The 26,114-nt window shown below is 34.1% G+C and overlaps 1 long non-coding RNA gene across 1 annotated transcript in view; it reads left to right on the forward strand.

Annotated features, from left to right (window-relative positions):
* Positions 1-9,609: 9,609 nt before the first annotated feature.
* Positions 9,610-26,114, forward strand: part of LOC139703312 (uncharacterized) — a 57,271-nt gene continuing 40,766 nt past the window's right edge. The window contains exons 1-2 of the long non-coding RNA XR_011705714.1: positions 9,610-9,686; positions 11,096-11,147. This is a non-coding gene — a long non-coding RNA (uncharacterized lncRNA). The remainder of the gene's footprint in view (positions 9,687-11,095; positions 11,148-26,114) is intronic.

The raw sequence follows: 26,114 nt of genomic DNA on the forward strand, positions 1-26,114 counted from the left end.
GAGACACAGCAAAAGCAGTCCTGAAAGGGAAGTTTATAGCAATAGACCACCTACATGAAAAAAGACAGATCTCAAATAAGCAACCTAACATTACACCTCATGGAAGTAGAAAGGGAGAAAAAAGTAAGCCAAACCTATCAAAGAGAAAGAAATAAGAAAGAACAAATCATAACTAAACAAAAGAAAGATTAGAAACAACAGAAAGATCAACAAAGCTAAAAATTGGTTTTTAAAAAAGATGCACGATATTGACAAGACTTTAAGTAGATTAAAAAAAAGAGAGAGGAGGGGCTGGAGTTGTAGCTCAGTGGTAGAGCACTTGCCTGGCATGTGTGAGGCCCTGGGTTTCATCCTCACCATCACATACAAATAAATAAACAAAATAAAAGATCCATTTACAACTAGAAATATTTTAAAAAGGAGGGAGGACTCAAAATTAGAAAAGAGGAGGCATTACAACTGATATTACAGAAATATGAAGGACCATTGTGGTTTTGTTCAGCAGTTCTCTATTTATGATTTTGAGCATCATTTCATGTTCTTAATGGCCATTTGTATATCATATTTGGAAAAATGTCTATTCAAATTCTTTAAGTATTTTTTTATTTGATATTTTGTTGTTGAGTGATAAAAATTATTTATTTATGTATTCTGGATTAAACCCTTATTTGATATATGATTTGCAAATATTCTTTGATTTTATAGGTTGTCTTTTCATTCTATTAATGATGTATACAGTTTTGAGTTTGATGTAGTCCCATTTGTATACTTTTGTTTTGGTTGCCTATACTTTTGATGTTATAGTAAATAAATCATTGCCTGGTTCAATGTCATGAATCTTTTCCCCTGTGTTATCTTTTGGGAATTTTGTAGTTTTAGGTCTTACATTTGTTTTGATATCTGGTATAAGATAAGGGTCAAATTTCATTGTTCTACATGTGGATACCCTGTTTTCCCAGTACCTTTTTGTTGAAGAGACTGCTCTTTCCTCTGTGAAAGACCCAGGCACCCTTGTTGGAGTTAGTTTAAGATATATGCAACCATTTTTTTTTGCTATTATATTCCATTGGCCTATTTGACTGTCTTTATGTCAGTACCACAGTGTTTTGGTTACTTTAACTCATTAAATTTTGAAATCAGGGAATGTGAGGCCTTCCAATTAGTTCTTTTTAAAAATTATTTTTGCTATTCAGGGTCACTTGAGATTCTGTATGAGTTTTATGATGAATTATTCTATATCTGTAGGAAAATGCCATTGGGGTTTTAGTAAAGATTGCATTGAATTGCTTTGTGTGTACTGACATCATGACAATTATAAGTTTTCCAATCTATGAATGTAATTGTCTTTCTATTTATTTGTATCTTCTTTAATTTTTTAGTTTTTAATGTGTTCATCCTTCACTTTCTAGATTAGATTTATTCCTGAATATATTATTATTTCCTATCCTCTCATAAACTGATTTGTTTTCTTAATTTCCTTTTCAGATTGCTCATTGTTAGTTGTTTGGGAGCGTTTTTAAATAATTATTTGAACTTGGATGTTGAAAATGAGTAAATCACAGAATTTTCTTACACAGAACATCATTAAAACTCATCAACTTGGGGAATACTGATGGCATATTATGATCATTCACTATATGTAAGGCATCAAGCGTTTGGCATGAACTCTTCTAATTTGTAACAATCCTATAACAATGTTTACTATAACTATTCTAATTTAACAGATGAGAAAATTAAGGCATGGAAAGTAACTTGTTCAATATTACACAGGGCGATACAGACACAGGAGTAGGAAAAGAGGCCAACTCATAATATGTTTGCATTAGCAAGATAAAGCAAAGTAGCTAATGGAAATTAGATTTTTATTCCTTTTATTGCTTCTTAGGAATAAATGTTCCCATAGTTTTGATACTAAGAATTGAACCCAGGGCTTTATGCATATGAAAAATGTAGTTTTATCACTGAACTACACCTCCAGCCCTTTGTGCCTCACTTTTTTTATACTCAGAATTGAACTCAGGGGTGTTTTATCACTGAGTTACATCCCTAGTCCTTTTTTATTTTTTTTTATTTTGAGACAGGATCTTGCTACATTGCTGAGGTCTTGCTAAATTGCTGAGGCTGGCTTGAACTTGCAATCCTCCTGCTTTACACTCTCAAGTCACTGGGATTACAGGTGTGCACCACAGTACTCAGCTTGTGCCTCACTTCTAATATAACAGCAGTGGGAAGAAAGGATGAATCAAAATCTGGTTCTCTTTCTGATGAATAGAGGTGGAGTATGGAGGAATTTTTCAAATATCAGCTAGGGAATAGAGCTGCTTAAAAGCATATTTTGTGCATAGTGCTGCAATAAACATGGGAGTGCAAATTCACAATAGCCAAGAAATGGTAAAAAAAAATCCTTAGATAGATAAAATAGATAGAAAATGGGATGTAATTCAGGCATAAAAAAGAACAAAATCCTGTCATTTGTGACAATATGGATGGAACTCGAGATCATTAAGTGAATTCAGTCAGATACAGAAAGACAAGTAACTGTATGACATTGTGGAATCTAAAAAAGTTGATCTCATAGAAGTTGAGAATAGAATGGTGGTAACCAGAGGCAGGAAGAGTGTGGGGAGAGAGATGGAGAAAGATTGATCAGTGGGTACTAAGTTACAGTTGGATAGGAGCAAAATGTTCTGGTGTGCTATTGCATGGCAGGGTAACTATAGAAAAGAATGAACTGCACATCTCAAAAAAAAACTGTAAGACAGCATCTTGGAAGTTTTTGCCATAGAGAAATGACAGATATATTTAACCTGATTTAAACATTACACAACATATACATATATCAAAATGTCACGTTATACCATAAATATGTACAATTTTATGTGTCTGTTAAATTTAATTAACTTTAAAAAAGTATATTTTGTTTTAGATGCTGTGATGAGACTGAGCTTAACTTCCTCATTACTTCCTTTATAAAAGTCAAGTTCCTTAAATTGAGGTGGGGAGGGGAATAAGATATTGTTGCAGCATTGACCAAAGCCTAAAACTAGAGGGTCCATGTCTATAAGCTGATACATTTAGTCTGAAGAAAGACACTTAGGCTGTAAGAATCTCTTTCTTTGGTATCAGATATGAGAGAATGGGACAAAAGTTATTTATGTAATTTTTTTCCAATTTAGTCTCCCACACCCAAATATTTCTATATTTTAGTTTTCTGTTTAAATATGCTCTTCCATAAGTGCACAGAGATGCTTTTGAATCCATTGATACACCCTGGTGGGCTGGAGATCATTGCAATGGACTGACTCAAAATTACTCAAACTAGTCTAGAACTATTTTGAAAAAGCAAAAAAAAAAAATTACTTGTTATGTCTGTAATAGAGAGGATTTATATTTTGAATGTAAGATTAGATTCTTACTATTTTAGTCCACTTTTGCCGCACTGTGACCAGTATGCCTGACCAGAATAATGTAGACAATGGAATATTTTTTCAGACATAAAGAAGAAGGAAATTATGGCATTTGCTGGTAAATGGATGGAACTGGAGACTATCATGCTAAGTGAAATAAGCCAATCCTCCAAAACCAAAGGCCAAATGTTCTCTCTGATAGTAACACATAAGGGGGAGGGAGAGGGAAGAATAGAAGTTCATTGGATTAGACAAAGGGGAATGAAGGGAAGGGAGAGGGAATGGACATAGGTAAGACAGTAGAATGAATTGGATATAACTTTCCCATGTTCATATAAATACATGACCAGTGAGACTCACGGTATGTACAACCATAAGAATGGGATCCTAATTAGAATAAGTTATACTCCATGTATGTATAATATGTCAAAATACACTCTACTGTCATGTATATCTGAAAAGAACAAATAAAAAAATAAAGTTTTCAGTTACCTCAAACAAAAAAAAAAAAAGAAAAAAACAATGTAGAGGAAGAAAAGTTTATTTTGGTTCAAGGTTTCAGAGGTTCAGTCCATGGTCAGCCAGTGCCATCTTCTGATCCTAAGGTGAGACAATATCATGGCAGAAGGGCATGGCAAAGGAAAGCAGCTCAGGAAGTGACAACCAGGAAGGAGGGAGGGAGGGAGGAAGGGAAGGACACACACACACACACACACACACACACACAGAGAGAGAGAGAAAGAGAGAGAGAGATTGAGATCTGCTTGCCAAGTACAAAATATAAACCCCAAAGAAAGGCCCCCAGTGACCTATTTCCTTCAACACACCCCATCTGCCCATGGCTATCACACAGTTAATCATATCAGTGGATTAATCTACTGATTATGTTAAAGGTCTTATAATCTAATCATTTTTGCCTCTGAACATTTTTTCATTGTCTCACACATGAGCTTTTGGGAGACACCTCATATCTAAATTTGCAACTCTAAAATTCTATGATTAGGTGCAATTAAAGGTGTTTACAGACAGCCAGGCTGATTCCATAATTCGGCTGGTATGACTGTGTGGCAATAAACATGGGTAAGCATGTATCTATAAATTTAATTATTTTGGATAAATACATTGGTATAGCTAGATTATATTGTAGATCTATTTTTAGCTTATTGAGGAACCTCCATAGAGGCTATACTAATGTACATTCCTACGACTAGTGTGTAAGTATTCCTTTTTGTCCTTATTCAGCAATTATTATATTTATTCTTGATACTTGCCATTCTAACTGAAGTGAGATGCAATCTCAGTGTAGTTTTGATTTGCATTTCCTTGATTTTTCAAATAAATATTGGCCATTTGTACTTCTTTTGAGAAGTGTCTTTTCTGTTCTTTTTTTCTATTTATTTATTTGGCTTCTTGATTTTTAATATTGACTTTTGGAATTCTTTATATATTCTGGATATTAATCCTTTAATAGAGGAATAACTGTCAAAGATTTTCTCCCATACTGTTGGTTGTCACTACTGTGTTATTTCCTTTGCCGTACAGAAGTTTTTCATTTGCTGCAATTCCTTTTTATTGATTCTGTCTTATTTCATCAACTATAGGGCTCTGATTGGGAAGTGTCTTCCTGTGCCTATATGTTGAAATGTTTCCCCTATTTCTCTTTCTAAGAGTTGGAAAGTTTCTGGTCTTATAGAAAGGACCAGAGTCAACTCACTTTGAATTGACATTTGTACAGAAAGAGAGATAAGGATCTAGTTTCATTTCTTCCCATATGGATATCCAGTTTTGCTAGCACCACTTGTTAAAGAAGCTGTCTTTTCTCTAATTGTATATTTTTGGCCCCTTTGTCAATAATCAGATGACTGTAGCTATGTTGGTTTGTTCTTGTGTATTCGATTCTGTTCCATTGATCTATGTGTCTGTTTTTTATGCCAGCACCACATTGGCTCTGTAGTATAATTTGTAATTTGGTATTGCTATGTCTACAGGATTGATCTTTGTGCTCAGAATTGTTTTGGCTATTCTGGGTCTTGTATTCTTCCATGTAAATTATAGGAATGTTTTTCTAGTTTTGTAAAGAGTATCACTGGTATTTTAATGGGGATTTCATAGAGTCTGTAGATCACTTTTTATAATATGACCATTTTAACAACAATATCAGTCATGAACATCCATGAACATGAGAGGTTTTTCTACCTTGAAATATCTTCAGATTCTTTCTTAAAAATTCTATAATTTTAATTGTGGAGGTATTTCACCTCCTTGGATAGATTCATCTCTAAGTATTTTAATTTTTTGAAGCTATTGTGAATGTAATTGTTTTTCAGATATATTTTTCAGCATATTAATTATTGGTATACACAGAACCTATTGAGCTATTGATTTTTTATTAATTTTATTTGTGCAGTATAGTTATACATAATAGAGGCACATGTGCCATATTTGCATATGCACATAATATAATTTTATCATTCTCATTTCCAAGTACCTTCTCTTTCTCACCCATCCCCATCCCCTTGATCCACTTGTAGTAGTTTATTGATCTCCATTTTAATTCATATAAATTTTGCTAATTATATAATATGTATTTATATATATACACACACACAGAGGATTCATTGTGGTGTATTCATACATGAACCTAGCATGATTTGGTGGATTTCATTCCTCAGTGCTTCTCATGACCTCCCCTTCTCATGTTCTGTTGTTCTCATGAAATATGAGAGCCCTTTTTTAATTTTAATTTTGTCTTTTTCTCTCTAGCTTCCACATACGAGAGAAAATATTTGACACTTGACTTCCTGAGTCTGGCTTATTTCACATAGCATGATGTTCTCTTCTTTCATACATTTACCAGGAAATTATATAAGTTCATTCTTCTTTATGACTGAATAAAATTTCATTGTGTATATATACCACATTTTCTTTATCCATTCTTCTGACAGACATCTAAGCTGGTTCCACAATTTGGGTATCATGAATTGTGCTGCTATAAACATTGGTATACATCTATCACTGTAGTATGATGATTTTAGTTCTTTTTAGTAAGTACCAAGGAATGAAATAGGTGGATCATATGTTAATTCAATTCCTAGTCTCTTTTTTTTTTTGGTACTGGGGATTGAACTCAGGGGAACTCAACCACTGATCCACATCCCCAACCCTTTTTTGTGTTTTATTTAGAGACAGAGTCTCACTGAGTTGCTTAGTGCCTTGCCTTTGCTGATGCTGGCTTTGAACTTATGATCCTCCTGTCTCAGCCTCCCAGCCACTGGGATTACAGGCTGCACCACTACAACTGGCCAATTTCTAGTCTCTTGAGAAATCTCCATACTGCTTCCCAAAGTGGTTGTCCTAATTTATATTCATTCCAAACATAAATGTTTCAGTGTACCTGTACTCAATATCATCACTAGCAATCATTGTTTGTATTCTTTATGGTTGCCATTCTAACCAGAGAGAGATAAAATTTCAGAATAGTTTTGATTTGTATTTTCCTGATTGCTAGAGATGCTGAACATCTTTTCATGTATTTCTTGGCCATTTGCATTTCTTCTTCTGAAATATATCTATTTACATCATTTATACATTTATGGTTTGGATTTTGCTTCAGTGTTAAGTTTCTTGGGTTCTTTATATACTTTGTATATTAATTTCCTGTTGAAGAGTAGCTGGCAAAATTTTTCTCCCATTCTGTATGTAGCTCTCTCTTCATGCTCATGTTTCCATTGTTGTGCAGAAGCTTTTAGATTTGATGTCATACCATTTATGGATTCTTGGTTTTACTTCTTGAGTTTCAGGGGTCTTGTTTATGAAGTTGGTGCCTACACCAATATGTTGGACTGTTAAGTATGTGTTTTCTTCTAGAAGTTGCAAAGTTTTTACTGGCTTTGTAGCCATGAATTTTTTTTAATTTATGCTTACCTTGGAAATGTTTTTGGTTCTTTAATTCTGAACGAAAACTTTGTTGGGTGTAACAATATTGGTTGGAAATTATTTTCTTTCAGGGTTTGGTATACATAGTTCTAAGCCCTCCTGGTTTAAGAGTTTATGTAGAAAAATCAGAGGTCATTCTTATTGACTTACCCCTAAATATAACCTTCCATTTTTCTCTTGATGCTTTTAAAGTTTTATCTTTATTCTGTATACTAGACAGTTTAATTATAATGTGTCTTGAAAGGATCTTGTCTATTTGGACTTCCGAATATCTCATATATCTGATTTTCATTCCCAAGGTTGAAAATTTTTCTGACATTATTTCCCTGAAAAGTTTATGCATGCCCTTAGCTTGTATCTTGATATGCACCCTAATGCTGATAATTCTTAGGTTTGTTCTTATAATGTCCCAGACTTCCTGAATATTCTGGCTATGGTTTCTTATCATGTTTTCTTTATTGCTGAGTATGTTTTCAAGATCATATACCCTATATTTGAGGGCTGGAAATTTGTCTTCTACATGGCCTAATCATCTTTTGTTTAGCCTATCTGGTGATAATTCCCTCCACTTTTGCCTAACTTGCAAAATATTTATTTTTTCTCCATTTGTGAAAGATACATTTTCAGGATATAGTAGTTCTGATTTAAAGTTATTTATTTTTTCAAAATTTGTAACATATCATTCCATTTATTTCTAGCCAGTTATGTTTCCACGGAGAAATCTGCTTGTAGTACAATGGTGGTTCCCTTAGATGTGACTTAGTTCTTTTTTCTTGCAGGTTTAAGAAACTTCTCTTTTTCTTTTATCTTTGATTCTACTATTTTGGGTTAAGGATCTTTTCTGGTCACACTATGTCTGTTTGAGGTTCCATGGGCCTGCTTGAGCCACATCCCCAGCCCAAAATTTGGGTTACCTATTACTTCTTTGAATAGGTTTCTATGCCTTCCCCTTTATCTTTTCCTTCAAGTACCACAAAAACCTTTAATGGTTCACTCCAAACTGTGAAGGCTCTCTTCATTCTTCTTTCTTTTTATCTTTGTCTGACTTGGGATTTCAAATGATCTGTCTTAAAGCTTAAAGTTTAGATATTCTTTCCTCTGTTTCATCTGGTCTATCATTGAGGCTTCCAACTGTATTTTTAAAATTTGTCTTATGAAGCTCTCTGTATTTCCAAGATTTTTGTTTGGTTCTTTTTCAAGATCTCCATCTCTTTCATGAATATCTTATTCATATTATGACTCATTTTAGTTAAACTGTTAATGTTCTCTTGAATATCATTTGGCTTCATTGTAATATTCTTTTGAAATTTATCAGGAATCTTTTTAATACATTTTTTTGAGTTCTTGTGTTGTATCATGTTATCTATTGAGTTATTGTGTTCTAGAGGTGTCATATGACTTTATTTCCCCCGTTTCTTATATTTCTGTGTTGAGATTTGCATATCTGGTGCATTCTTAGCCCCAAAGGGCGATAAGCATATGCCCAGATGTGGCACCAAGGTGGGGCTGTGGTGGCAGGACACTTAATATCAGGCTCTAGCCCTCAAAGGAAAGGAACATGCTGCACATGGTATAGGAAAGATCTGGCTAGTGAGGGCTACAAGTTCCTGCCATCTTTTCGGGCATTGGTTAATGTCCATGCATGGTTGACCACCCTCTTTTCCCCTGTGGACAAGTGCTCTGGTCTCTGTTCTCATGGGTGGTGCTCTCTCTTCCCCTTTGTGCTAAAATACCTCAATCCTGAAGTACAGGACACTTAGTGGGTTTGATGCTGGGGTTACAGCTTCTTTTCTTGGACAAGATGGGTCAAGTTAGTTTATGCTTACCAGTGTTATATACACCTTACCAGTGTTGTATGGTGTATATAAGATCCCAGAGATGCAAATATGCAGGCGTTTCTGCCCTTTAAATTAGTATGAATTAAAATAATAGCTCCCTTTCAAGATGGTGTCAGTCATAGCAGTCTATTCTCTGGGGTTGATTGGGGGACAATGTGAATTCCTTTTGAAAAACAAAAGTATGGTGCAGATTTCAGGTTGTTCCCTAATTGGTCTGTAAAACTGTGACCATTGTGAAACTTTTTGTAGTTAGGATTGTCAGTGTCCATGGTGATGGAGTTTGCTGGGACTCTCTCATTCAATCTTTCCCCTGCAAAGTAGAGTAACCTCCTCCTCCAGCCGGGGAGCCGGTATTGTATTTGTCAAGGTGCTTTCTCTTTCTATGCTGTCATTGCAGGTCTCAGAATCTTACAATGTTCCAATTTGTCTTTCTGGGTTCCAGCATTCTCCTGCAGTAACGCACCTCAAAATACAGCTATGCAGATCTTTCTTTGTGGAAAAGGAGGTGAGTGCTGGCATCTGCTATGGACCATTTTAGAACTCCTAACATTGATGTTTTGTGATACATATGTGAAATATCACTGAGGGGTGGTTCTGATTACTTCCTTTATTATACAACCAACACAGAATCAAGTCTACCCATCTTATTTTTTTAATTCTTACTCATTTTTTTGGGTTTTTTTTTGGGGGGGGACAGGTATTATATATCATTTCCTCAATGCAACCTGCTCAGACACTTGGACTAGGTCAGGTCTTTCTGTGATTCATTCTTATTGCACTTTGTACTTCACACTTGTAGAACCTATAAAATTGTAAATGATCAATTTGTGTTACTTTTAGTATCTACCGTCCTCATTAGTCTGTATCTTACATGAAAACAAGGATAATTTTTGTTTCATGCATCAAAGTGCCTAACATTTTTTCTGGCACATGGTTGACAGAATATTGATTGAATGAATGAATAGGGATCCTGAAGGATCTGTGGGTTTTGTAAGGAATAGATGCTCAATAAATATTTGCTTAATGAATGAATGAGTCAATATATAAATAAAGACTATAGGTTTTGTGTTCTAAGGTGCTATGCTACTTCTACAAACTGTATCTTAGCCCAATAATTAACTTCAATCCTCTTCACTCCATGGCTGTAAAGAATCTGTAAAACTATTATCTAATTCAGCAAAGCATTGTTTCCAGATATATAATTGAAATCCGTGTGTGTGTGTGTGTGTGTGTAACTGGTATGCAATATAATTTATATTTTAATCTCAGAATACCAGGCATTTATGTAAAAAGGAAATGTAGAATATCCAGGTATTATAAGAGTTCCAGTAGCTGAAATAAAGGAATTAAAGAACAATGGGATACAAAATGAGTTTGGAGGAATAGAAATAATTGAAAGAGAAATTATTCATTGTTTTTGGATTTACAAAAATTACTTCGTTGCTCCTTCTTTCCTTTATTTCCCTGATTGTACAGAACCTTTGCAGTAGAGCCTTTGTAAAATGTCTGGATATCATTCCATGAACACTGGGAAGCTTTGAAAAATAGATTCTGATCAAGGAGTTATTGTGTTCTAGAAGAAAAAGCATTTCCTCAGTTTACTGAGAGAACAAGAAGATGTTACAAAAAAAAGAACAATTCAAGACTGTATATAGTGAAAAATAAAATTGCATGTAACATATTATTGAAAAGTACAAGAAAAGATGATTTTTAAAAATCCTCATTTCTACTTAGATATTTTTGATTTGTATCTATGGCTTCTTTTTCTTGTATTTTTCAACCCCCTTCTTGATGATGGAATTTAACAATTTTGTTAAAATGGATTCATATAATTTCTCACTATTGTTTTAGTTGTCACGGACTTTTGCCTCTTCCCTATGTATATTTTACCTTTTCTTCTCATATCCCTTTTAGCCTGAAAATCATTCTCTGTGACAGAAGAACATCAGAAGGAGTAAAATGGAAGGTGAGGAACAACTTCTTCTAAGATCATTCCTCAATTTTATACAATTGACTTTAAGTAGTTTTTTTCCCTATTCATTCTTTCCTCATCTTGTTCTGAATATAATTAAAGTGTGTCCTTTCTGTTACCCATACATTATTTTTGCAACCCTTGATGCATTTGGGGCCTTATCAATTCTTCACCTTTTAGTGATATAGGAAGAGGCAACTCCAATTTCTTTTCACAATAAAATGGAGGGGGAAATACCTGGATCAGAGATCAAGAAAGGAGAGATTTAAGTAATTTGTGGAAAATAAAATCATAGCTGGGCACAGTGGCACACACCTGTAGCTCCAGTGGCTCAAGAGGCTGAAACTGATGGATTGAAAGTTCAAAGCCAGCCTCAGCAAGTTTATGAAGCTCTTGGCAACTTAGTGAGACCTCTCTCAAAATTAAAAACAAATGGCTGGGGATGTGGCTCAGTGGTTAAGCACCCCTGGTTTTAACCTCTGGTAAAAAAGAAAAAAAGAAAGAAAAATAAAATAAAATGATAATTAACTCATAGAGTTATTGTGAAAATGACTCATTTAAGTCAATACACTTCAAATATTTGGAATGAAACCTGACACACAGTAAATGCACAATAAATACTGACTATTATTTCTTGGATTATGATGATGATTGTTGTGTCAGAGAGCATTCCAGCTGAAAACATATGTCCTGCTCGTATTAAGTAATTTGAGTAAGGTTAATACAGAATCTACTTACAAAATTGTGAGCAAGGGATAGAGAAATGATAAAATATAGTGTAATATTCTAAGTATATTCATAGGAAGTGCTATTACTCCAAGGTCTAAAGGGGTTATAAGTAGGGAGTGATTCCTAGATTCCTAGAATCATGAGTAGATACAGCTATTAAAGAGTGTCACTTAGCAGAAACTATGATAATTGGTTAAAGGAAGCAGCAAGCCTGCAATGATCTTGCAGGGTGGTGGCTTAAAGAATAAGTATGTCAACCTCTCTCCTTCCAATCACATGCTGGTATTTCTCATTGGCTAAACACTAACCAAAGCTAGAGATGGGGCACCTGTTGATGAAGTATACATAAAGTAACCTTTAGGAACACAAAGCAGAGTGAAGAAGGTTTAGGAGTGGGTCTGGAGGACAAAACAGAAGATATCAGTACAATCATGAATTTAGATATAGAAAACAAGTTGTGAGGCATCTATGGTGTGACCAGGTAACTTGTGGCATGCCTGGGGATTTCTGTGGGAAGATATGTGTGTTTGTACCTCGAAAATGATATCTCTATCAAGGATGCTGCCCTAATGAAAATTTCTATCTTTATACCATTTATACTTGTTTTTCCTCAGACCTGTTTCAATCACAGTATGTCATACCTCTCCTGAAAACGTTCATGTCATTTTAAGGGAGCAGATATGTTACTAGTATTTAAGAGATGTCTGAGAAAGAAAGTATAAAAGAAGCTTGTTTCAGCAGTTGGTACTAAAAAAAAATACCTCGAGTTTAAATAGTCGACCTTGTGAACTTGCAAGCTTGCCCACCTCCCTTCCACCACCACTATTTCTTCTGCCACTTCACTCTATAACAAAGGAATAATAATAACATTAAGAGGTAAATTTATTTCTTAGAAATCAGGAAAAGTCTGATGAGGAAAATTCCATTTGAGGTAGGCTTTTGTATTAGCCAGTTTTCTGTTAATATAATGAAATACCTGAGGTTGGGTATTTTAACTCACAGTTGTAAATGTTCAAGGACATGGCACTGGTATCAACTTCGCTCTGGTGAATGTCTCATGGCAGATGGCATTACAGTGGTGAAAACCATTATTGTGGGTTTGGTCTATATCGTTGCCTCGTCCACTTTTTAAATTAATTGCTTCTTTTTAGTTATACATGACAGAATCCATTTTGACATAATTATAAAAGCATGGTATCTAGTCCATTTTTTATATTTTTATATGCCTACATATGGATTTTTAAGCAATATATGGTAAGTTCCATGTGTACATTCTTAAATTAACATCCTTAATTAATACATGTTGCACCTATTAATCTGCATCTATTCTTTTCCATTCAGATTGGAGTTATTGCCATCTAGTCAGGTTAATATATATGAATCTAGTTCATTCCTCTGATATTCATTTATGTGAATTATTCTACATTTGATTTATTTATTCTCAGTTTTCAATTACTTACTATTTCAGAGAAGCCCATTCTTTAAAATTCCAAAATGTCCACTAGTCATATGAGAAATTCAAATTAAAATAAAAATGTGATATTACCTCATACCTGTTAAAATAGCTTTTATTAAAAAGATAATAAGTAGTGGTAAGGATATAAAGAAAAGGAAAGACTGGTACACTTGTGGTGGAAATTTAAATTAGGGTAGTCATTATGGAAGGCAGTATGGCAATTTCTCAAAAAATTAGAAATAGAACCACAATATCATCCAACAATCTCATATATCATATTATATATATATATATATATATATATATATATATATATATATATATATGAGATTATATATATGATATATGTGTGTATATATATATCCAGTATATGTGTGTGTGTATGTTGAGATACCTGAACTACCATGTTCATTTATTGTAGCATTTTTCATAATAGCTATGCATATGGAATCTAAGTGTCTGAGTAGATAAAGAAAATGTGGAATATACATACAATGATATACTGTTTAGCCATAAAAGAAGAAAATTCTGTCATTTGTGACAATATGGATGAATCTGGAGGACATTATAATAAATGAAATAAATCATGCATAGACAATCTCATTCATGTAGAATTTAGAAAAATTGAACTCCTACAGGAGAGAGGAGAATGGTAATTACTGGGGTCTGGCAGGCAAGTGGATCATGGTGGTTAGGGAGACGTTGGTCAAAATACAACAGTTAAATAGGAAGAATAATTCCAAGAAATCTATTATACAACATGATGACTAATAACAATCTATTGTATTCTTAAAAATGGCCAAAAGAACCAGGCCTCACATAGGTAATTCCAATGACTCAGGAGGCTGAAGCAGGAGGATTGCAAGTTCAATGCCAGCCTCAGTGACTTAGTGAGACTCAGTTTCAAAATTTAAAAACAAAAAATTTAAAAAAATAGGACTTGGGATGTAGCTGTGTTAAAGCTCCTTCAGTTAAATCCCCAGCACCTGTCCTTGCAAAAACAAAAAACAAAAACAGGCTATGGGAATAGATTCTCAATTTTAAGACTTAAGTGTTCCTGTCACAAAAAAATGACACAAATGTGAGACAATTTGTGATAATAAGCTTCATTCAACTATATCACAATGTATACATGTTTCAAAACATGATGTTGTATACAATGTCGATAGTTTTTATTTGTCAAATAAATAAAAATTTAAGAAATGTGTTTTTTCCAGATATACAAATGCAAGAATATTTCTACAATAGAGATTCTTAACCTTTTTGTGCTATGGTATTCTTTTGAGAATCTAGGAGGTGTTTACAGGCCCGTTATCAGGAAATTGTTTTTCAATACATAAAATACAATGCCTCAAATTACAAAGAAAACAAATTTTATGAAAATATATTATTCAAATTATTTTTCAAAACTATGATATGAAAATGTGTTTTTTTTTTTTTTTGGTACTAGGATTCAACCCAGGGGCACTTAACCACTGAGCCACATCCCTACCCCTTTTTCATATTTTTAGAGACAAGGTCTTGCTAAGTTGCTTAGGGCCTCAGTAAGTTGCTGCGAATGGGTTTGAACTCGTGATCCTCCTGCCTCAACCTCTCACGTCACTGGGATTACAGGAATGCAGCACCATGCCTGGTGTGATTCTTTATAAAATTCATTAAATAATAAAATCTATTAGTGGGTCTAATAGCTACTGTAATTTAAAAAATACCATTGAGTGTAAAAATATTCTCTGCACAAATAAGTAGAATTAATATTAGTGCAAAGATATATGTACTAGTAATAAAACTGGCTTTTTGCCTACTTTCCTCATGAAAATAAATGCTTACTGTACCTCAGTTAGTGCAAACAAAGGTGTTTATTTTCCATCCAAGATCATGTATCCCCTGAAGGCTTCCAGACCTCAGGTTAAGAATATTTACTTAAAGTATGTACTCAGGAGTAGATTTGTTGGGTCACAAGATTGCACATTTTCAGCCTGAATCACTCTTCAAAGTGGCTGTACTAGTTTTTACCCCCATCAGCAGTATTTGAGAATTTGAGAATTTGTATTGTTTCACACATTCAACAATCCTTTATATTGTTTTTCATTTTGATGGGTTAATATTTCACTGTTGTTTTAATTTGAATGTCCTTTATAACAAGTGAGCCCAAATATCTTTTCATCTGTTTACTGGCCATCTGTCTTTCTTGTTGTGGTGAACTGCTTTTGTCTATTTTCTAAAAGGTCAATGAAGTTTTGGGGAAGGAAAATGAAACAGTCTTTGCCCTTCTCTATAGAACTTTTCTAGCTGTACCACTTTCTGACTTAATAGAATGTTTCGATTTTTCTCATTTTGATAAGAGTCAAGGTGGGTGTGTTCAAGCAAGGTAAAATCCATAATGGTGTGATATAAATATTTCTCTGCTGCAGTGGAGGAGGGGGAGAAGAGCAGCAGAAAAAAAAACAGTGGAAAAGTTGTTAAAATAAGTAACAAGGATGTAAACAAGGACAGTAGCATCATTGGTGGTAGAAAGAAGGGTGCTAATGTAAGAGAAGATTTGAATAAAGGTTATAAAGGATTTTTCTTGAGAAGGGAGAAAATTATAAGCCAAAATGAAGGCCACAGAAATATCTTGGAAATAGGGGATAGTTTTGCCTTTTCAGTCTCTGTGTGTGTTATGTAAAATAAGTAACTAACAAATAACAAGCTCTAATTACAAAGGTAAAGTTTTTAAAGCAGTTGTTTCTAGAGCTTAATGCAATGTCAGTTCAATTTTTGCTTGTTGTTGAACCTGAACTTTGTAACTTACATTCAAATCTCAACTTGAGTAGTTGTAGCTGTATAACCTTGGGCAAATCATTTTTCCTCACTACATTTATAGTCATAAGACTTGCCCTTCCCCAGAATTATTGTGAGGTAATAAGGTAGCATATGTAAAGTATTTGTTGAATGGATCAGTCAAAATTGATATTCTTTCTGGTTGAAGTGGTGCACACCTGTAATCCCAGCAGCTTGGGAGGCTGAGGCAGGAGGATCTCGAGTTCAAACCCAGCCTCAGCAACTTAGTGAGGTCCTAAGCAATTCAGCAAGACCCTGTCTCTAATAAAATATAAAAAGGGGCTGGGGATGTGGCTTTGTGGTTAAGCACCCCTAGTAATTTACAGTTTTAAAAAGTATTATTTTCTTTTTTTCTATTATATTTATGTTTAAAATAATAACTCCTGGTGATATGCATAGTAATTTTTAGTTACCTAGACTCTATGAATGATAAGAACATGCCATTCATTTCTTATGCCAGATTAAAAATTACTAGAAATTATAAGAATCCACATAAATGCTATATCCATGCACTCTTAAAAGTGCTTTACATTAATTAAGTCAAGGATCTTCATTATGAACTTAAGAGATAGGTACTATTATTATTCCCACTTACAGATGGGAAAATAAACTAAGGCATAAAGGAATTCATTAACATATCTAGCATCATACAAATATTTGTGGTCCTGTGTCTGCATTTTAGCCACTGTATTCAGAGAGGAATGACCTACCTTGTTTTATGCAATTTTTGTGTCATGCAAAGATTCAAATCAGGTTCCTCATTTCCTTCAGTTTCACAAGGAAATATTTGGGATTTCAAGACCATTTTACTTGTTAGTTCCTTTACCTTAAAAGTTTTATAGTTGTTTTACAAATATTATTTTAATTGAAATACCATGTGGTTATATTATAAAATAAAACTTTTTATAGTGAAACATTTTAAAAAGTGGGGAAAGGTCAGTGGAGGATTGGGGGAGAGATAGATTATATCTTTAACATTTGGTTTTAAAATCAAGGAGTTTTTTCTATTATGGAAAATACCACAGTGTCTGGTCTAGAAATCTATTACCTACTTTCAATCTCAGTCAGTCTTGCCTGAAGGAAATAGCAGCAAGACTCATAAGAGTAAGTTTTCATTTGTTATTATTTTTTTCCTACAACACAGAAGCAGACTCTGGAAAGCTAATAGTTGGGACCTAGCAAGCTCACAGGCATACTGGGACTGTGACAGTGCATGCATATACTGGGAGTGTGGCCTTACAGAGCTGAAGCAGGCTTCCAAACACAATGGCAGCAAGCCCAGAACAGAGCCTCTTTCCTTGCCCTGTCAAAAGCTCTGGCCAACACTGAAATGGTTCTTTCTGTACTGGAGAAAGCAAAGCGAATAGTAAGCCTTTCAGACAAAGAGAAAAATATGTATGCAGCTGGTATGAAGGAGAAGAGAAATTAGGGAAGGGCAATGAGGAAGATGTCGTGGGCCTGAGACTGACACAATGGTTGTAAGGTATAGAAAAGATTGCTGTGCCATAAAAAGTGAGCAGGCAGGTCTCCCAGTGCACTGGGGGTAATGGTGGTGATGGTGTATGTTTGCTAGTGGGTTAGATTATTTTGAGGGGTGGTAGTGGTGATTACCGTCATAATCTTGAGTGGGATGGATTTTCCCTTTCAGTTATGTAGTATAACTCTTTATTTAATTCTCTTTTGAGTTCAAAGTAAAAGATATTTTTTTAAGTAACTGACATAAAGTGAAATGGAAAAAATGGCATTCATTTTGGCTTAGAGTCTTATTTTGTTTTATTCCTTTGCTCACTATACCTGTCCCTACATAAATACATTTTTAAAAGATTCATTGATTTTTATTAATTTTAATATCCATGTTCTTAACTATTAATGAAAATATGCTATTTAAAGGAAAGAAAGAAACCTGTCTTTAATATAGCTCTTAGTGGAAGTGATAGTGAAGGCTTTTATTTCCCTTTGTGTGTATGAATGTGTCTGTTGAGTGGAAAGGAGAATGCAACTGCTGATTAAAACTGAATTATGTTCTTTGGCAAAGTTTGGTGGTTTGGTATTTGTGGAAACTTCGATTGCCTAATTTCTGGTGAGGGAAATATATGTATTATATACAGATTAATTATGCATATGTAGGAGTATTTTCAGTTGAACCATATGAAACTGCCATTTTGTTGGTTAAAAATATTGCTGCTTATCAGCAAGTCTGTATGGTTACATAGTGTGTGTGTGTGTGTGTGTGTGTGTGTGTGCGCGCGCGCACATGCGCATATGTGCATGCACATGCGTGTACATGCATGCACATGTGTGTGTATATACACATGCACATGTTTGAAGGAAAGAGAACAAGAGCAAGAGAGAGAAATGAGATTGAGAGGGAAATGGAGAGAGAGAGAGAGAGAGAGAGGCATGTGTGTATTTGGCATATCTATGTCCTAGTAAAAGTTACAATTTTAGGAATCTATGTATCTGTATTCAGGAAGGCTTGTTGTACAACCATAAGGATGACACTAATTGTGGAGTTCATTTAGTTTTTCCATAAGCCATCTCAGAAAGATGGCTAACATTCTGCTTTTCATATGTTTCTAAGGAAGGTAGTTAAATCACTTCTTAACTCTATTTCAGTGATTTTTGGGTCTGACAACCTTTACTCTCCAGATGTTTTGGTCATATGTATAAGCTGAATCCTTATAGTGCTATTTAAATTTGTTCAATCTGTTTTGAATTCTGTATTCCTTGCAGAATAAGAAAGGAAACAACTCATCATCATAAAAAGTAATAATAGTAATCTGTAGATGGCAATTAATCTTATGAGTACAATGGAAAAATTAGTAGTAGATTACATAAATATGACCAAAATCCTCTCAGTTCATTTGTTATAAAATCCAGTCCCTGCAGATTATTTACTGTTATTAAACTACTTTTGTTTCTCTTGGAGAATGAACTTTTAGAAAACTGTGGCTGCTGTTTTAAAATCTTGCTTTCAGAGAATATATTGAGCACTTATTACATGCTTCAAACTATTCTAAGTTCTATATTCTGGATATTTGGAACTGATTTAACAGTCTCCATAGTGATATATTTTTGAGAAATAATGGTCAAAAGCAGAGGGGGATACATAAACTTAGTGACAAGGCTTATATGGGACAATAAAGTCCTGAGGCCAATTTTCTTCTATGCGTGTATATCTTTAGAAGTACTAGTAGAATTTAATGGCATTCGATTCAGAATACCATGGAATAACTATCCTGGACAATAGCCTGCCTTATCACAAATTTCCTGAGGAAAATACACACTGGAAACAATGGTAACAAATTAACACATAGGCAGAATCATTCCCCAGAACTCTAGGCAGAGAACTGTGGTAGGTAAAGCTGGATCTTATGGTTCATTTCAGAGGCCTTATGGGGCCTCTTTTCCTCTACCTTAACACAAACCTGAATCTCAGAGCCTTATTTGAAATCTACCTGCAGTGTGACATGATTGCATAGATAAGCCTGATTAGTAAAAAAAGAATAGACAGCCGACCACAATCATGTACTTATGTGTCATGGAATCTGATCAGTCAGATAAGTATTTATGGTGGTGACTGGGAGAACACAAAAGGTTTTTAGGTGCTATCTCTGTCATTCTAGAATTGTACATGCACTAAATAAGAAAGGAATTAAAGCAGGACTTTAAACATAATGGAAATCAGCACATAGTCAGCTGGGGGTGCTATTTAGAAGGATAGCAGCTTGACTTAGAGAAGACAAGAGCAGTGGTATCAGAAATATGTGAAAGGGCAGTGTAAGGCATGCTAAGGATCTGGGTATTTAAAAACATCATGCTTCAACAGTGTGGAGCATGCTTAGAAAAGAGACTAGCTACAGGAATATTGTTGGGAAGCATTTGTGATAGTTAAATAGACTAGAATATGTTAGAATCAAGAAAGGTAGATAAATTCTAAATATATAAATGAAGTTATTTGGTAGTAAATTGGTTGAGGGAAGGGAAGAAGTAATGGTGACTTCCAGGATTCTGACCTGAGCAACTAAGTACAAAATGGTACCAAAGAAAGAGCAAATTTCAGTGTATGGATTTAGTATCATATATTTAATTTCAGCATATACACATTGAAATACTTCTGAGACATTTGGTTAGATGGCATATGTAAATACATATATGCAATAATATTGCACTTTATTAATCACATTACCATATTACAGAAACAAAAGACTTTATCTATCTCTTCTCCCTTACCTATAAGCCTAACTTGCTTCTTCCCCACTGAAATGATCACCCAGTCCACGAACTCAGTGTACTTATCCACATTACCCTTTTGTCTCAAATGACCCCTTTCTCCAGTCAGAATATGCATGTTATTCTGATTTGCTAATATTTTATTGTAATAGGGAATACAAATAAAAAAGTGTAGAAATTATACATGAACAGCAATTTTCATAAATTAAACATACCTTTGTGATACATACCAGATAAAAGAAACAGAACATTATCAGCTTCTCAGAAGCCCCTATTACTTTCTTCTAGTTACTATATCCCAAGGAAAATCACTATGCTGATTTTTAGCATCAGAGATTAGAACCATTTGTTTATAAAATTTATATAAATGGGACCATATGGTATGTACTTTATTGTATCTAGTTTATTTCACTCAACTTTATGATTTTAACATTCACTGATGATGCAAAAATGCAGTAGTTCGTCATTTTTACATTACTCAATAGTATACCACTGTGTTTCTATACCGTAAGTTATTCAAGTGATGGACATTTGAGTTGTGTTCAGTTTGAGACTATTGTTAATAATGCTGTATGAAACGTTATGTACATGGTGGTGTTTTGCTACAAATGCACACTCAGATATGTTGGTTATATATAAGTAGTTGAATTGCTATGTCATATGGTATGTATATGATTAATTTTAGTCAACATAGGCAAATACATCTACAAAGTGGTTATGCTGACCCAGTCTCTCCTGCCCCTCCCCCCAATATAATCATGCCGTTTCTCTTAAGTTTTAGGTAATTGAATAACAAAGATGTCAGAATTATGCTCTAAATCAGAAAATACAAAGTTCAGAAATATTATTGAATGGGCAAGTAAGTAGTATTTTAGGTTCATATCTTATAAAGAAAGTCTGGAATTCAACACCAGATGTATACCTGAATATATGATTGCCCCACCTTGGCACTGAGCTTAGCCAAAGGGATACAGTCTATAGGTCTGTATCAACCACAATCATGTACTTATGTGTCATGGAATCTGATCAGTCAGATAAGTATTTATGGTGGTGTTTTGCTACATATGCACACGAACTGAATTCCTCAGAAATGTTTATAGCCTCGTTTAGGAAATGAAGATTGGGTAGTTGAGATTCCTAAAGATCCATACAGAGAGCATAGAATAAAATATACCAGGGTGGAAAAAATTCAAAGCAGGCATTAACCATATTCAACTATAATCATTAAATCAAACCAAAGTGAAACAAACAAAAACTTCACATAAAATATTTGAATTTAACAATGCTATATCTGAGAAAAAAGAATAATATATCTGAGTTATCATCAGTGAAAATGGTAGAGTAACAACTTTCAGAATACCTTTCATACTTAAAAGCAATGTGAATGCTGGGAAAAAATGAAATGTTTTCAGCACTCTAAAATTAACCTAAGGCTTGCAGAAATCTATGGAGCATTTATTAAAGAAAAATATTTAACTTTTAGTAAGAACAATGAGTTTTATAGCATTTTAATGTGTTCTATTTGCGTGTCCCCCTGCCAGCTCCACAGTAGCCATGAAATCAAGAATGTACAATCAGTGAGACCAGCAATCTGGCAGCAACTAGAGAGAGCAAAATGGGGTGGGTACTTATTTAGCCACATTACCAGAAAATTGTTGTCATTCAACCTTCTTGTTGGCTCTCTGGAAAATATCATGTATAAGTCTGATCTTTAATTTCCCTAAGAGCTTCCCCACAGTCAATATTCTACCCCTTGGGGTATTTGTAAAAAATGATCAGAGAAAATTTTTAATATAGCCTCCTGAGGTGATAGATAAGCATAGGGTCAAACAATAGCTTAGTCAAAAAGCTTAAAAGAAAAATGTGGGGAATGAGATATCTGTAGGAATGTTGATGGGCCTATAGTAAAGATACAACAATGAAAAGATCAGGGAGAGAATTGAGATTTTATGAGTGAAGGTTTTGTATATTATTGATATTAGTCAAAAATAGAGTAAAAGAAATGACAGAGAAATTAAGTGGGTATGTTGCAAATATTTCAAAGAAAGTAGTGATGGAAGAATAAAGACATAAAACATATAGAAAACAAAGAATAAAATAGCAGATATAAATCCTACCTTATTAGTAGTTACATTAAATTTGAATTGATTAAATATGCTGACCAAAAGGTAAAGATTGACAGAATAAATTTCAAAAATGTTGTTCAATTTTCTGCTTTCTATAAGATACACATTTTGGATACAAAGGCACAAATAGGTTAAAATAAATGTATGAAAGAATACATTATGCAAACCATAACCAGAAGTAGATATATTAATATCAGACAAACAGGTCTTTTTTCTAAACATGTTTTAGGCAAAAATTATTACTAGATACAAATAACATTTTATGATGATAAAGGGTCAATTCCTCAAGATGATATAATAATGATAAATATATGTTCATCTAAAAACTGAACCCAAAATACATGAAATACAATGTGACAGATTGAATGGAGAAATAGACAAATTAACAACATTACTATTTGACACCTCAATACCCAACTTTTATAAATGGATAGAAAAAAGTAGGCAAAAATTAACAAGGAAATAGAAGACTCAAGTAACACTATAAACCAACTAGACATAATAGTCATCTATAGAAAAAGTTCATCCACCAATAACAGCATATACATTCTCCAGTGCGCATGGGATATCCTTCAGCATGGACCACAAGTTAAACTATGAAATGAATCTCAATAAATTTAAAAGAATCTTATCTATTTTAAAATTGAATATATTGTGTTATCAATTAATAATGTTCCAGCTATTTTATGGATGGCACTATTGAATGAGTAAATAAAATCTATCATTCTAAAAAAGAGAATTAAAATCATGCAAAGTGTGTTTTATTACGGCATGGAATGAAACTAGAAGACAATAGGAGACAAAGTTTGGGGAAATTCACAAATATGTGAAAACTAAACATACTCCTAAATAACCAATGAAAGATAATTTTGCTGGACATAGTATTCTTCGTTGACAGTCCTTTCCCCCAACACTTTAAAAATGTTATTCCACTGCCTCTGCCTCCATAATTTATGATAACAACACAGGTATTAATGTTTGATTAATGATTTTTCTGTTTTGGCTTTCAAGTTTCTCTTTGTTTTTGATTTCTACTACTTTGACTATGATGTGTACTGGTGTAGTTTCCCATAAGTTTATCCTAGTTGCAATTTTTAAGCTTCTTAGATGAGTTGATTAACATTCATCCTTAAATTTGGGATGTTTTCTGTAATTCTTCAAACAAAGGATAAATTTATTCCTCAATATTTTATTATGTCAGCTTTTCATTGCTGTGACAAATACCTGAGAAAAACAACTTAAAGGAGAAAAGATTATTTTGGGTCATTGTTTCAGAGGTTTCAGTCCATGGTCCACTGGCCCCATTAATTTGGATCTGAGGCAAGGCAAAACATCATGTCAGAAGTAAATGGGAAAGGAAAGTTACTCAATCATGGCAGCTGTGAAGCAGGCACAGAATGGGAAGGGGGTTGGGGGTAAGACATACCATTCCAGTGCATGCCCACGGTGAACTACTTCTTCCAATGAGGGCCCAATACTTACAGTTTCTGTAACCTCCCTGTAATGTCATCAAATGTTAATACATCATTAGATTGATCCATCGATGAGATCAAGAAAATCATGATCCAGTCACTTCCCAAGTGTCCCACCTCTGAACATCAATTGCTTCATCAGAGACTAAATCTTCAACTCACTAGCCTTTTGGGAATACTCTATATCCAAATGATTACATTCAACCACTGGTTCCCAAAGTCTATGTCTCCTTTTAGGTCTAATAGCATTTGATTTATAGAGTTGAGTGCCCAGACTTTATAGACATATCCACTCACAATCTATATCTTCATGTTGAATTGATCACTTCATCATGATATAGTGACCTTCTTTGTCTCTTCATACTTTTTTGGTTTTAAAGTCTATTTTTTTCAGATATAAATATAACCACTTCTGCTTGCTTTAGGTCTTTGCTTGGACTATAATTTTCCATCCTTGACTTTTTTTTATTGGTTGTTCAAAACATTACAAAGCTCTTGACATATCATCTTTCATACATTTGATTCAAGTGAGTTATGAACTCCCATTTTTACCCCAAATACAGATTGCAGAATCACATCGGTTACACCCTGTGAGTCTTTACTGATGAGACAGAGAAACAAATCTATTCAGCCAGTCTGTATCTTAACTGGAGAATTTAGTTTGTTAACATTCACCGTTTTAATGATACATAAGTACTTGTTCCTATCTTTTTTGTTGATTTGCTTCTAGTTCTTTCAAATATTCTTTGTTTTTTTCTTCCTTTCTTGTTAATATTTGTGTTTTAATGATTTGGTGTGCTGATTATGTTTCTTTTCTTTTTTTTTTTTTTGTATCTACTTTTCTAGTGGGATTTGTGCTTTCATGTGCTTTCACGATGGTAGTTATCTTTCACTTCATAATGTAGGACTACCTAAAGCATCCCTAAAGGTTGGTCTGATGTTCACAAGTTCCAACAGTTTTTTTTTTTTTTTTTTTGTCTTGGAAGTTCTTGATTTCTAAAAGAATGTCTCACTGAGAATAGTATTTGTCATTGGAATTTATTTCCTTTCAGGACTTGAAATATGTAATTAATTCCATTCCCTTCTGACCTGTAAGGTGTCTTTTGAGAAATCCTCTGTTAGTCTAATGGAGATACCCTTAAATGTGATTTAACACTGTTATGGTTGGAATGTGAGGTGTCACTCAAAAGCTCATTTGTAAGATAATACAAGAAGATTCAGAGAAGAAATGATTGGGTTGTGAGAGTCTTAACCCAATCGGTGAATGAATCTCTTTGTAGGGATTAACCAAGTGGTAATTAAAATGGTAGGGTATGGCAGGAGAAGGTGGGAATTGGGGGCATGGCTTGAGGGCATATATGTTGTATCTGGAGTGTGGAGTCCTCTCTCTCTCTCTCTCTCTCTCTCTCTCTCTCTCTGCTTCCTGAACATCATGTGAGCTTGTTCCCTCTGCCACACTCTTCCACCATGATGTCTTGCCTCACTTTGAGCTCTGGGGAATAGAGCAGACCTTGTATAACTAAGAACTCTGAAACCATGAGCACAAATAAACTTTTCTTCCCCATACAAATGTGCTGGTTGGGTCCTTTAGTCACAGCAGCAAATAGCTGACTAAAACAGACACTTTTTTCCTTTTTTTCCCTTGAGTGGTATGTTTCAAATTACCCATCTTCAAATTCAATCATTATTTCTTCTGCTTGATCCAGTCTATTGTTGAGGCTTTCAGCTATATTTTTAATTGACATATTGAACTCTTCATTTCCAAGATTTTTACTTGGCTCTTTCTCAGAACTTCTGTTTGGTGAGTTTCATATTTGTACCTTGCATTATCTTCCTAATTTTATTTAGTTGTATTCTCTAAGATCGTTGTTATGATTTAGATATGAAATGTCCCCAAGGGTTCATGTGTTGAAAGCTTGGTCCCCAATGCAACAATGTTCAGAAGTGTGATTCTGGGAAGTGGTTGGATCATGATGGCTCTGTCTGCATCAATGGATTAACCCATTGATAATTTCATAATTTGATGGCATCATTGAGATATGGTAGGAACTAGGAGTTAGGGCCTTGCTGGAGGATCTGGGTCTTTTGGAGCTTACACTGGAAGGATATCTTGTTTCTGGCCTCT

Source organism: Marmota flaviventris, chromosome X (assembly GCF_047511675.1).
Source record: "Marmota flaviventris isolate mMarFla1 chromosome X, mMarFla1.hap1, whole genome shotgun sequence".
NCBI lineage: Eukaryota > Metazoa > Chordata > Mammalia > Rodentia > Sciuridae > Marmota > Marmota flaviventris.